Consider the following 14,395-nt stretch of genomic DNA (forward strand, 5'->3'; position numbering starts at 1 on the left):
GTCTGCTGTCCTCGTTTCTCCTGGTTGGGGCTCCACCTGCTCCAAGGAGGGTTTTCTACTCACCATCTGCACCGGATCTCTGTCTCCGTCTCAGCAAGAGGAGACTCCCTCCCAGTCTGTCCCACACCTCCAGGCGTCTCTTTCATCCATCCACCACCGCCGTTGCCGTCCACCATCTGGTCCTGCACACTGGTCTCCTGCACGGTGAACCATCCCGAGCATACCTGATGCAATTATGTTTTTCTGTCGTCGTTCGTAGCGTTAGCTCCCATACCAAGCTGTTTTCGAAGTATTGATTATTCGTAGCCTTCCCTCGAATGTAGAGGTTATAGAAATTGTTTGTTTCGTAGTGCTAAAGTGTCGCCTACTAAGAGTAGAGCAATTTGTGTTTTGTAGTAATTGCAGTTCCCGCCACAAGTAGTCGCTGTGTGAATATTAGAGAAGAGGATTTAGTTTCCGGCAGTAGTCGTCATCTTTGTTGTAGTTTTTGGAAACGTCTGTAAATAAAGAAACCTTTTTATGTTAAACTGAGACTGTCATTTCCTGAGCCTCATAGAATCCTAACGGTACGATCCGGCCAAAATGAGCTCAGCAGGAAATGCTAGAAATACAGACAGTGATTCAAAAATGTCCCTCCAGGAGGTCTTAAGCTGCATTGAAGCCACTTCAAATCCACATGAAGAGATGTTGCGTTCGTTATCAGCTAGTAATTCAGCAATGTATAAACAACTAGCTACCTTAACTGAGAAAATAAATTGACTCTTGCCGAACGTTGCATCCGATGCACCGGCTTCTTGTTATGATCAGGCATGTGAACCCAAGCAGCAGGCACAGACAAGTGGGTGAGATTAATAAAGATTTAATGAAAAAATAAGAATGAATACAAACAGAAAACGCTGAATAAAAGAAGCTGGGGGGAAACTGCGGGAGGAGAGGTAAACTGAACGAAACTAAACTAAGGGCGGACCCGAAGGCCGAGTAGAACTAAACATAAAACAATAACCAAACTACGGGGTAGGGAGACTCACGGAAGTCCTGGGTTGGGAAGGTGGAAGCGGGCGGAACAGGAAAGAGGTGGCGAGGGCAGGGAACAGGTAATACGTCCAAAGGGGAGATTGAGTCCAGAAAGCGGCGTGCAGGAGATGAGGAACAGTGTGCAGGGTTTAGCTGAGTGCGTCGTGGCGTGGATGATGGAGCATGGAGCATGGATGATGGAACAATGAACCGGCGGTGAGTTGTGAGGGGTGTTGGGCTTATATGCCACGCTGATTGGAAATTCATGCGTGCTGTGCAGGGAGCACAGTACCCCCCTGGGTACTATTATCATATGTATAACATGTCATACATATGATAATAGATAACACAGTTCTCATCCTTTCAAGCTGAAAAGAAAAATAAATAAGGTTAATAATGGAATACTGTGGGACTGTGGAAGAAATTGAATTAAACAGGCATTTTGATATCTGGACTTCTGTAAGAGATAGAACTGTCATTTTTGGAAGCAATGTATAACATCATCTCACTACAACTTTGGTAAACCTGAAAATACAAGATACATCTCAGAAATATGAATTTTGAAGATGTTCTTTGTTTCAGTTCATTTCCTTAATTTGGTACCAGTCTCCCTGTGCTCCAGCCTTCAGCAGGTCAAAGTTTTATGGCTATCATTTGATCCTGTGGTGGTCAAAGATGGGAGAAGGAGCATTCCTAAGAGAGTGGAGGAGGGGTTTTAGCATGAAAGTTGATTAAACAAAACATTCATAGCATCAAAGTGAGAATCATTGTCCATCAGAAAGGTTCTTCGAGGTGTTTAATGTTCAGTAGGTAGCTTAAGGCTGACATTGATACTTCCACTAAGGTTTTGACAGAGCTCTTTGGAAGTGTCTGGGAAGAAGATGTTATACCTAGAGACTGGCATAAAGGCTTAATAGTGAAGCTTCCAAAGAAGAGAGATCTAAGCAACTGCGATAATTGGAGGGGTATAACACTATTATCTATTCCAAGCAAGGTCTTCTGCAAAGTGCTGCTGGGCCGTACTGAAGAAGCTATCGCTGCTGAGCTGAGAGACGAACAAGCTGGATTTCAGAGGGGAAGGGGATGTATAGACCATATCTTTACGCTTTGTAACATCATAGAGCAGTGTGTGGAATGAAACACCCCACTTCACCTAAACTTCATTGATTTCAAGAAAGCGTTTGACAGCGTGTACAGGGAAGGCTTGTGGAAGATTCTAAGGCATTATGGACTTCCCCCTAAAATCATATCAATTATCCGAAAGTTCTATGAGCATTTTGAATGCAGAATGATCCTTAACTCGATGTCCGAACCATTTCCTGTGGAGTCTGGAGTAAGGCAAGGGTGCATATTATCCGTTATCTGTTTGTAACCATCATCGACTGGGTCATGAGAAACACGACCTTGGATAAGCCAAGAGGGATACAGTGGACATTGTTTAACCAATTGGAGGATCAAGATTACGCAGATGATATAGTCCTGATGTCAACTAATGGTAAGCATCTGCAGGAAAAAACAACAAGGTTGCAGACGTATGCCAAACAGATTGGACTGCATATTAATAAGATCAAGAACAAGGGGATGCACATCAACTCAACACCACAAAACTCGCTTTCCATAGACGGTGAAACTCTAGACACCATAGATGATTTTACATACTTAGGAAGTTGCGTTAATAAAGATGGTGGTGCTCAGAAGGACATTATAGCCAGACTTGGAAAAGCCAGAAGTGCTTTTAGCAGACTAAGACCAATCTGGAAGTCGAAGCAGTACATCCTAAATACCAAAGTCACACTTTATAATAGCAATGTTAAAACAGTGCTACTGTATGGCTCCGAATGCTGGAGAGTTGTAAAGCAAGATATGGCGAAAGTGGAGGCTTTCCACAATGGATGCTTAAGGAGGATGTGTAACATTTTCTGGCCGGAGAAAATCTCGAACAAAGAGCTATACGATAAAACAGGAAGCTGCAGTGTTCTAATGGAGATAAAGAAGCGGAGGCTGAGTTGATGTGGACATGTTTTAAGAATGTCAAATAAACGAATACCTCACACAGCACTTAGGTGGACACCAACAGGACGAAGGAAGCCAGGCAGACCGAAGACCACCTGGAGAAGGACAATCGAGAGTGAGAGTGAACTAAAGGAGATGGGTTTTTCTTGGGAGGAGGCAAAGAAGGTAGCCAAGGATAGGAGCAAATGGCGTGACTGTTGGGATTGGTGGTGGTGGAGAACCCAGGCGCAGACATCACTGACAATACGGTAGGCATATTTAAAGGATTTATTAACAAAATCAAAAATCATTAACAACTGAAAGCTAGTCTAGGTGGACAAAACTAAAAGGAGAACAGGGGAACTCAGGAGGGAACTCAGGAGGGATAAATTAACTACACAACGACCACAGGAAGTCTAAGAAAGAAGACAAAAACTAAACTAGACACTGACAACGGCTAGACTAAAGTGGACAAAACTAAACAAAACAAAAGCTACAGCAAAACTAACAGACTACAGCGGGGGACAAACAGTAAACTCAAGAACAAAACTAAGCTCTTACAAACACGAGTCCGGTGAGGGTAATCCCGTGAGGGGATGAAAAAGACGAAGTCCAACAAGTGAAAGTCCAGCGGAGGAGGGTAGTGGGGAGTGGAGAAAAACTGTATGAATGTCCAACTATGCACCAGCAAAGACTGAGGGGAAATGGCAGAGCTTAACAGGGAAGGGGACCAGGTGAATTGAGTGGAGCTGATTGCAACAGGTGAGGGTGATGAGCTAATGAGACAGAGCCAGGGGACGAGCGAGTGGAAAAGGGACAGGGTGAAAACACAGCCAGAGGGAGACAGAGACAAGCCAAAAAACACACTAAAGGCAACAACAAAAATGCACACAGACAAGCAACAAACAGAAGGAACAAAATAGGCCGCAAGAGGGCCGAATCCTGACAGTGACATCATTGCAGCCTTTAGGGGTGAAGAGGCTAAGTAAGAGAACTCCATCCTTCTGTGAATGAAAACACACAGAAATACATTTGTATCCCCATGTCTCCAGGAACTGAGGAGAGAGAGTTCAGTGCTGGGGAGAGGGAGTGCTTATCTGAGTTAGTCATCTGCTCAGGAATCCCAGAGGCCTTCGCTGAGTTCCTACACCCAATAGAAAATCTTTGGAGGGAGCTCAAACTCCGTGTTTCTCAGTGACAGCCCAGCAACCTGACTGATCTAGAGAAGATCTGTGTGGAGGAGTGGGGCAAAATCCCTGCTGCAGTGTGTGCAAACCTGGTGAAAGATTACAGGAAATGTTTGACCTCTGTGATTGCAAACAAAGGGTACTGTACCACATATTAACATTGATTTTCTCAGGTGTTCAAATACTTATTTGCAGCAGTATCATACAAATAAATTGTTAAAAAATCATACACTGTGATTTCTGGCAAGAGAGACATTTCAAAGTGCTCATCTGTCAGTCTGTTGCGATGAGGAGTGAATACGAGTCCTCCCTGGCTGAATAGTCATTCTACAGGCGCACTTGATGGCAATGTAGAGTTGTACTTAATGAAGAGGGCTTTGACAGTTGGGTACATCTTCAGTGAAGCCAAGAACTTGTCTGGATCTTGAAGGTACCTGTCAACACAAACAAGTATTAGAGCAGTACAAAGCACGGGGGCAGACGTTACTGAGGGGTACTTCAGTATTATGGTCAACAAACTTACATGCTAGAATTTGATTTTGCATGTTTGAGGTATTTGAGTTTGGTTTGAGTTAGGTTTATTGTGAAATAAAATAAGCTTCAAAATGTGTACCTGTGCACCTCTTCTTCTGCAATCGAACCAGTTGACTCTGTTGTGCCAAAAGTGAAGAAGTTGTCATCATCTTCCACATCTGGTCCACTTGAGGCATTAGCAGCTGCATGGTGATCAGCAGAGGGTCCCCCTGAGTTGATTTGAGAAGCTTCTTGGACAATCTTTCTTTTTATTTCTTCTCTCTCCACATCTGCAAGTCACCACAGTCGAAATTTTGGAATCGTAGATGCTGCCATTCTTGCTTCATGACATAAAAACAACTCCCCAAACCGAGTGTCAATAGCTTTAATCACTGCTGTAAGGATTTGAGATGAAAACTGAGCTTGTCTCATTTTTTCGGACAGTTTGGCTTTCAGGCTGATGATTGTTGGAAGAATGTAACCAAAAAGCAGTTTTTTTCTCCTTGGAGAAGATTTATGGAGAAGGCAAGTGGTTGCAGAATGCTTGTGTACTCTTTCAGAAAAGCTATCTCCTGTGGGTGGAGTTTAGACACACTGAGGCGATCGCAGATGTCACTCAGTTGATCATCAGAGAGGCCCATCAGCTTCTCAATGGCATGGTACTCTGAGCTCCACCTTGTCACTGATGGCACCAGGCATCTCATCTGGGCAATTTCTTCGACTGCATCAGCAGCACTAGATGAGCGGTGGGCTTTGTTTCAGATGGCTGCACATTTGGACATGGCGCTTCGATAGTTTTCTGTGAACACCTTGTGATGCTGCTTTGTCCAAGTCTGTTGTTGCAATAAGATTAAGTGTATGTGCAGCACATCGATGGTGAGGTGGCAAAAAAAAATGTAGTTCTTCATCATCTTGGTCTGCCTCCAAAACAGCTGAGACATCCTCAAACTGTACTTCATCTGCAACATCACTTTCGTCCTTAGCTTCAGACCCTCCATATTCGTTGAAAGCTTTCACAAAATTGCTGCCATTATCAGTAACTGTTGCACTCACTTTGCCCTGGATTTGATATTGTGAATGAATCTCAGAAAGTTTGGCCGCAATTACATCATATGTGTGGCGCCCACGAAGCCGTTCACAGGCAAGTGCCGCAGACCTCCGTTGCAACGTCTCAGGCTCAATCCAATGGCAAGTAATACCAAAAAAACTTCTATGGTGAGCTGTCCATATGTCCGCAGTTGTGCAAACAGTTTGAACATCACGGAGTGTTTCCGTCAGTGCCTGCTTCATTTTGTGAGTCTCACTTTCAATGTGTTGCATTAAGGTTTTTCTGGACATGGGTCTTTTACCTCCACTGATTCCCTCAATCATTTTCCAAAATGATGCATTCTCTACCAGTGAAAAAGGTAATACATCGGCTATGATGTACTCAAACACCAATTCATCAAGTCTTTTTTGAGTAAGTGTGCAGGTGCCCAAAACTGTTTGCTTGAGAGGTGTGCTTGAAATAGAGTCATCTGATGATGTGGCTGGAATTTGCAGTACTGCATTGGGATGCTTCCTCTGAAACAACAAACACAGAAACCCAGTTTTAGTGATTAAAATAATACATAAAAGTGGTCTAATTTTTTGATGACATAGACATGGACAGTAATACATAATGAGAAATACAGAAGATTTCAAAATGACACAATTTTTCTCTCTTACCAATTACTTGAATTGTATGAATTTGTAAAACACACACTATATTTCATATTGAAGTCATGGTACTATATCTCATATTTTAAACAAACCATGCATATATCTTTTATTGTTATTTATTTGCTTCGGGGGGTCGGGTTGTGGGGGAGGAAGGGGGAGGGCGGGTGGTCGTGGGGGAAGTGGGGCTGTGGGCCGGTGGGGGTCTGCTATGGTCTGTTCTGCTGCGCGGGCCTTGGGGCTCTGGCTGTGTCGGGGGGGGGGTCGCTCCGGGCTCCTGGGCTGGGTCTCCGCTTGGTGGCTCCTGCAGGGGGGCTGTGTGGACCTCCTTGGGCTGGAGGAGACAGCTCCCTCCTTTTGGTGGAGGTTTTCATGCATGCCAGACTCACCACACCGGCACCTACCAAAACTCAATAGAGTTTGTTCCTCCGGTCGCTGAGTCAGTGGAGGTTGCTGGGTTAGTGTCTGTGGATCTCACTCTGCTTTATCTATCCTTCTTGTGGCCTCCTGACATCTTCATGATTGATCCAGTTGGGATTTTGTCATATTTGGTGTTTGTGAAGGGTTTTATATTTGTAACTGGTTTTAAGGTGTGAATTAAAGAGCACAAACAAATAAAATGCACCTTTTCTCTTAGAACACTGTCTATGCCTCACCTTTCTGTCTGTCCTGTGTTTGTTTTATGTTTCACTTGGGTGTGCACAGCCCTCAATGGCATAATGCAGGAAACAGCTTGAAATAAACATGATAGGTTAATTTGCCATGAGGGCAGGTGATGGTCACAGTCACAAAGAAGAAAAAAATTGCACATGAAGCTTAAGCATTGACACCATGGTTGGTTGGTGTCATTTTTGAGCAGACTTGCAGACAAAAAAAATAAAAAAATAAAGAAGTGTAAAAACTGAACAGTCACAAGACAAGTTGTATTATGAAGAGAGGAGCTGAATCTGCAGCATTATTGTTCTTAATGGAAGGATGAGGAAAACATCAGTGCTGCTCTTCCTCACAGTGATGGAGAGAAGAATGTTCAGACAACCACAGCTGAATGTTCATGTTCTCTGTAGCTTTCAGTCCATCAGACTAGATGTTCCAAATGATCCAGACCAAGGCTGGAAGGAAAAGACACGAACAGTGAGAAGAAGATCTCCAAGGTTCTTTCAATCCAACTGCTGGAACTTTAAATATCAGAGTGAACACATCAGGGTACGAATGAAACACAACAGAGTGTTGTATTTTGTCCTACTTTCTAATCGTATAGAAATGTTTGTTTTCCTAGTTGAGGCCAAAGAGTATTTTACTGCCTTAGATGGACAATAAAGTTTATTATTTTTATTTTAATGTATCATTAGCGTTAACATGAGCTCCACAGTTATCTAACCGTACACTGTTGTAGAGAAAAAAATGTCTGAAGCAAAGAACAGAGATATGAACTCAGAACTGAATTGTTCTTCATTCATTGAACTGAGAGATTAACATTCATCAGTAACAGAGTTCTGTGGAGGAACGTTAACATAGATTAATTTCTATCTGCTGATCATTAATGAACTGTACCTCGAAACAGCAGTTTCCCTTATGACTGATCTATTATGATTGATCAGCTGTGACCTTCAGGACACTTAGCTACACCTAATAGATAACACTGACTAACCGGGATTAGCCTCAGTGTAAACACAAAGTTAGGAAACATAAATTGAGATTTACAGAACGACTTTAAAACACGATGTTAGAACATGTTTATATCAGAGGTTACAGTCTGATGTTCACTTACAGTAACTTCACTGCTTTATATGTGATATTGTCCAGAAGTAGAGAAGAGTGCAACTAGTTACAAAGTTGACTTTAACACTTACCTGTAGAGTTTATCTCCACTTTTGGAAGCTAACGTTGTTGGCAGCAGCGGCAGCAGCGTCCATAAACAGCAGAAGCCGATAAATGTGGGCGGGACAGAGAGTCCTCGGCTCTGATTCAGTCTGACCAGAGCCCTAGAGATAGTAAGAGTTGCGACACTCCCATAGGGTGCCGTTGTACGCTTTCTTTCGGTCTACTTCCGGGTTGTGGAGGCTTGTTTAGTTCCAAGCACCGCTTCGACACTGACAGCCACCGTTCATTTGCACTGCAGGTTGTTGAGTATATGTGGAGGTAAGTTGATGAAATGCCTACCTCTTTTGAATTGTCAACTGCCTATATTTTATCAGAGGCTCTTTATGATGCATATGCTGAGCTTTATTTGTATTTGTGCAGTGTAATTATATATATTTTTTATCTTGGTAGACGACCGAATTTCTGCTACTTTTTTTAGCTCGACTCTGCTGTTAGCTGTGAAGTTATCTCCAGAGATATATTGACGGATTAATTGATGAGTCACTACCTCTTTTTAATTTTAACGTCTTTATATTATATCAGAAGCCCTTTGTGGTGCATACATTTATCTGTATTTGTGAATATTGGCAGATGACCGACTTTCAGGCATTGCCTTGTGCTTGTTAGCTCTTCTTTGAAAGCTACCTAGCTACATCGCTACCTCTTTTTAATTGTCAAGACTATGTCTTTTATATGAGACCCTTTATAATGCATAAACGTATACTTGTAAGTTTTTTTTTACTTGTAAGTATTTAAAAATATATATTTATTAATATCTATCGTATCTATTTATCTGCCAGCATCCCGAGAGCCCTCACTGAAGACACGAAGACCCTCATTGTTTCTCCCATTGTCAATAAAAACATACTATTTCATTCATCAAAGCATAATGAGTTGTTATTCTTGAATATATATATTTTGTGTATGTCTTAAAATGGCTATAGTGAGTCAACTCCTGCCTGGACACTATCTGCTGAATGGACTGTTGTCACTCTGCTTTTCAATAACTCCCAGACTACGGGTAAGTGAATCAGAGAAATATAGACATTGTCTGGAAATACAATAATCCAGCTGGGCAAAAATTAACATCTTTAATCATCTTACATTTCTGTGTAAAAGTCGATTTTCCATGCTAACACGAATGTGAAACATTCCCTCCAAAACCCCAAAAGTGTCTTTAATATGTCACCTTACGGCTCAAAATGTAAAACTGACATTTACATACATACTCCAATGAATTAATAATCAAACAAGTACTTGGAGGTGTGATTTTATTCCTTTTTTACCGTGAAATCGCCGCTCTCAGTCCCATAGAAGGAAATGACAGCGCTGCCTGTTTGGAACTATTCAGGCTTACATGAACCACGTGACCGCCCCGCTGCGAGAGCATGAGTGTCGCAACTCTTACTATCTCTAGGGCTCTGAGTCTGACCAATCACGGCTCCACCTTTGCTGATGACCACTTCCGGTCTCAGAAAATGAAAAACGGTTCTTATGGGGATGGCTAGTGTGACGTCACGGACCACTTCCGTGTCCAAGCCGCGGCGCACCGAATGAAAACACAATGGCAGTAGCGAAAGAACCGGTCACCTTTTTCACTGTGACATCTTATTTTGCGGATTTTCCGAAGTCGGTAAAGCGAGGTCTTAACTCTTACAACTCAAACAGAGTTGTAAGAGTTAGTGTGCTGGCAGGTGGTTGTAAAGGGAAAGTGCAGGCGTCAATGAAAAGGAAAACGTACAGTGTTGAGGTGAGTAGCTAAGTAGCGTAAGCTAACAAACACAGGATGTCAGAAATAAAGCTAGCTTTATCATCTGTGTGAGGTTAAATGTCGTTTACTTGGCTTTGTTAGAGTTGTTATGTTAGATTTGAAAAGTATACTCTGAAGATTCCCAGCAGCACACTCTAGCGCTAACTTCTGCCGGGAGCACATGGCTAATTTGCATATGTAAATAACTACGCATCTCTTTACACTAATCATGAATCCATAACAGTTAAAATAATCTCAGCCAAACATTTTTAGCAAGTCAGTCCAAGTATTGGACTCAATTAAATCCAAGTCACATAGACCCATATCCGAGTCAAGTCGAGTATTTTGGGCAGATTGGTCAAGCAAGTCCAAGTCCCCAAAACTGGGACAAAAGTCTCCCTCGGCAGACTTTATTCTTATAAATTAAAAGTATAAACTTATTATCAGAGACTTTAATCTCGACCACTTTTAGTTTCTTTTGTAATGTGGCCCAAACACTCCTCATAACACAAAAAGACAACATAATTCAAGCGGCTAATACTAGCTAGCGCACGTTAGCTCCCGGCGCTAAATGTATTTTCTAAGATTAGAAATCCAACTTACCTTATCAGTGTCAGCCATCTTCTCTTCTCCTTTTCGTCCAGAGGAAAGTGGTAGAAAGATATCGTTTTATTTACATCATTTCTATTGTTGCAACACAGGACACAACACAGCACCATTATATCGTTGGTTTGGTAGGACACGGAAGTGACGTTTTTGGACACGATGACGTAGTTACTAGCCATCCCCATTTCGTTTCTGTCTCTGACTTATTTTATTCACCTTATTCAGGAAGTGAGGCAGGGCGGCGCCATTTTTGCGATCGACTTCCGGTTGACCGTCTTCGCACTACAACAACATCGAGTCCTCTCGCTACTGTAGCTACTTTTAACTGTTCTTTTAAGCGATTTTAACATGTTTGGCATCAATTGCGCTGTCCGTGGGTGCCACAACAACTGGGGAACGATGAAGCTTTCTCTCTCTCAGAATTGTTTAGAGCACGGAAAGGTTAGATCTGAATGCTGCGGACCAGCTCATGGCTATGTAAACACACAGCTTGCATCGGTCACTGTCAGCGCAGCTACAGCGATTCTACCAAAGTTCAGTTTCCACTAAAGACCTAGCCGTGCCATCAATGAGGTAAAAAGATACTCTCTGCTATTTTGAAACGTTGTTATGACTGCGGTTTGGTCAGAATCAGTTTTTTGTTGCTCCAGGGAATTAGCATTAGCTTGTGACAGGGCTAATAACACAGTAAACCGCAGTAGTTGTTTCAGAAATGACAATAACAACCTACGTTTGCACAACCACATCGTATATACATGAATCAAATAAAGTTTTATTCAAATCAACATACCTTCCATAATATCGCAGCAGCATGACTGCAGGACCGTCCCAACCCAGCGATACAGGAGTATCCCGTGGTCTCCACCGCTTCATCAGCTGTCACCAACACCCACCATGTGTGAGGAGGTACAAGCCTGACTCGGGCTGACATTAGCTTTAAGAAACGTATATTCCCGTTCTTGATGTAACAGAACAGCGCCGACTTTACCACTGTGCAAATATTGATAGGCTTCAGTGCTCTTATAATTCCTCATAGCCGAGCGATCAACGCCAAGAGACAACACGAAATAGTTAAAAATATTGCCATACATGACTTGTGGCCACTTTTTCATGTCATCCTCCCACTCTGTAATAAGTCGCGGATGAGGCAGACTTGATCCATTTCTGTTTTTTAAAGAGGTTTTCGTTTCTTCCCACATCACTTTCTCAGTTGTAAACACCGCCCTGACTGAGTTACCGGAAGTGATACTCAAAACAGGAAGTCCCACCTGTTGAAAAATGGGCGGAGCTGAATAAGGTGAATAGACCCTTTAATGACCCATGTCACGAATGACGTCACAGCTTTAGCTGGAGGCAAAAGAGGAAGCCCGCGGCCGTGACCGAAAGGCGAAAGACTGAGGGACTAGACTCTATCAACTTTTCTAAAATGCCGTCCTGCTGTGTTTTTAGATGCCAGAATAGGAGGAATGAGGGGTAATGACATTGGCGAACGCAAATTAAAGTTTTATAGGATTCCACCGAACACTCGTGCTCAGAGGGAACGAAGACAGTTGTGGTTAAATGCACTGAGGTGAAAAGACTGGACAGAGACAATCAGCTGCAGTCAATTCCAACCATTTTCAGTACAAAAAATCGCTAATATTCTATTTGTAAATAAAAAAATATTCAATTCAATTCAGCTTTATTCCAGACACTGGGTCCAAATACACACACCATAAGAACAAGGACACAACAAGACACAGAAAAAAATACAATCAAAAACAATAACCCGTTAAATATGACGAGAAATACAGGGAATATTGGACGCGCATCGCGAGGTGCATTTCCTTGAAAACGACCAATTTGTGGATTATATACCGACTTCAAGACATGTTTTGGACAAAATAGTTTACTGGCTTGTGTTGTCTGGATGTCCAAGGTTGGATTATGGCCGTTTTTTGTGGAATATTTTTTATCTGTGTGTAATAATGAACCCGGAAATGTGAGTCGCGCTGTGTACGTTAAAGCCGTGTACGTTAAAGCCGTGTACAGAGAAAGGATGGATGGATATTCGTTGTTTGTCGGACAAATGTGTTTATATTACCCGCTGTGGTAATCACATCTTAAAGTGGTTTATACCGGCGGATTCATGAGAATCTAAGCTTTCCATCGGCGTATAGTGTTTTTATAATCACGTTTGCAGCCTTCAGACATTCTTTAAATTCCTATGCAAATTAGTAAGTGTACCACCGGCGGTACACTTAAGTTTAACGGGTTAAAAATGCTCGAGTTTGCAGCGCAAACTCCCAGCGCAAACTATATACTCCCAGTCCTGCTTGACTTCTCGCTCCGCTTTTGCCTCCAGCATAAGCCCCGCCCACAAAAAACGTCACAATGTTTGTAAACAAATAAAGGGTCTACAACCACTCGTTTTTTCTTTTTCAATACCTGCTTTAGAACGGAAAATCCAATTACCAAAATATACACGGACCAAGATTGCACTGCACCCTGAAATTTCGCTGACCCGTCTCCTCTTTCAGGGTAAAAAAATGCTTAAATTTCCAGGCCGTGAATGCACTTTTTCCTTCATTGCTGGAAGGTCGATTCTGCTGTGGTTGTGGCTCCGAGCAGCCCGGCTTCTCCTCTGAATCCATACTCGACCACGCATATGAATGCTGATTCTAGTAGCTAGTCATCAGTAGTGAGCGGGAGTGAGATGCATGTTACTGGGAATTATGGGATAGCCAGCGCTACACGCAATTTATTTATATTTTGGTGATATAAAAAAAATAAAATAAAAATAAGTGAAAAAGACATTAGTATTCCAATGGTATGATGAAAGTAACTGTATTCTAAATACCACGTTTAAAAACAGTAACTGTACCGGAATACAGTTACTCATAATTAGTATTCTAAATACGTAACGGTGGTACATGTATTGCATTACTCCCCAACATGCATTTCCTTCCTCAACCCTCTCTACCTTTTTTGTCCCTCCCAACCCGCCGGCCAACAGCAGATGAGTCCCCTCACATAAAGAGCTGGGTTCTGTTCAAGGTTTCTTCCTGTTAAATGGGATTTTTTTCTTGCCACCGTCACCTTTGGGCTGCTCTAGGCGTTCAGACATATGGGTTCTGTAAAGCCTCTCGAAACAATCTCACTTGTAATTGGCACTATATAAATAAAATTTATTTGAATTGAACTGAATTGAAATTACACCCACACTGCCTGACTCTGGCCTGAGCAGTTCCATCCTGTGCGATATTTATTGTTTAAGTTATTTATTATATTTTAATTACAGTTTTACTTACACAGGTCAAATTTGATAGTGTCAACTCCACCCTGAAGCAGCACCTCATTCTTCAGAGACCAGCTTCAGCCTCTGGTTTGCATCTCTGTGGAGAAAGATTCATACTGAAGCAGGACAATGAGCAAAGCTTTGACTTGAAGACCAAAGAAAGTAGGAGTGTTGACTGTCATGGACTTTAATCCACAACTGTCTCACCTTAACCCCCCCCCCCCCAAACATTTACGAGAGCGACAAACATTCCAGACATGACAAGAATCTGTTCAGAAAACTATCACATCATGCTGGGAGAACACGGATCACCAGGTCTGAACAAACTGCTGGAGTCCATTCAGCTCAAGTGCTGCAGTCATCAGAGCAAAAGGGATACCAAGAGATTCTGACACCATAATTTCACCTTTTTAGACAAACGGTTAAGCTGAAATCATCTGGAACAGGTATCAAAATGAAAGCATCTTCACTCATGATCTGAGATTTACTACATGCTGT

This window comes from Acanthochromis polyacanthus, chromosome 1 (genome assembly GCF_021347895.1).
Source record: "Acanthochromis polyacanthus isolate Apoly-LR-REF ecotype Palm Island chromosome 1, KAUST_Apoly_ChrSc, whole genome shotgun sequence".
In the NCBI taxonomy this organism is placed as follows: Eukaryota; Metazoa; Chordata; class Actinopteri; family Pomacentridae; genus Acanthochromis; species Acanthochromis polyacanthus.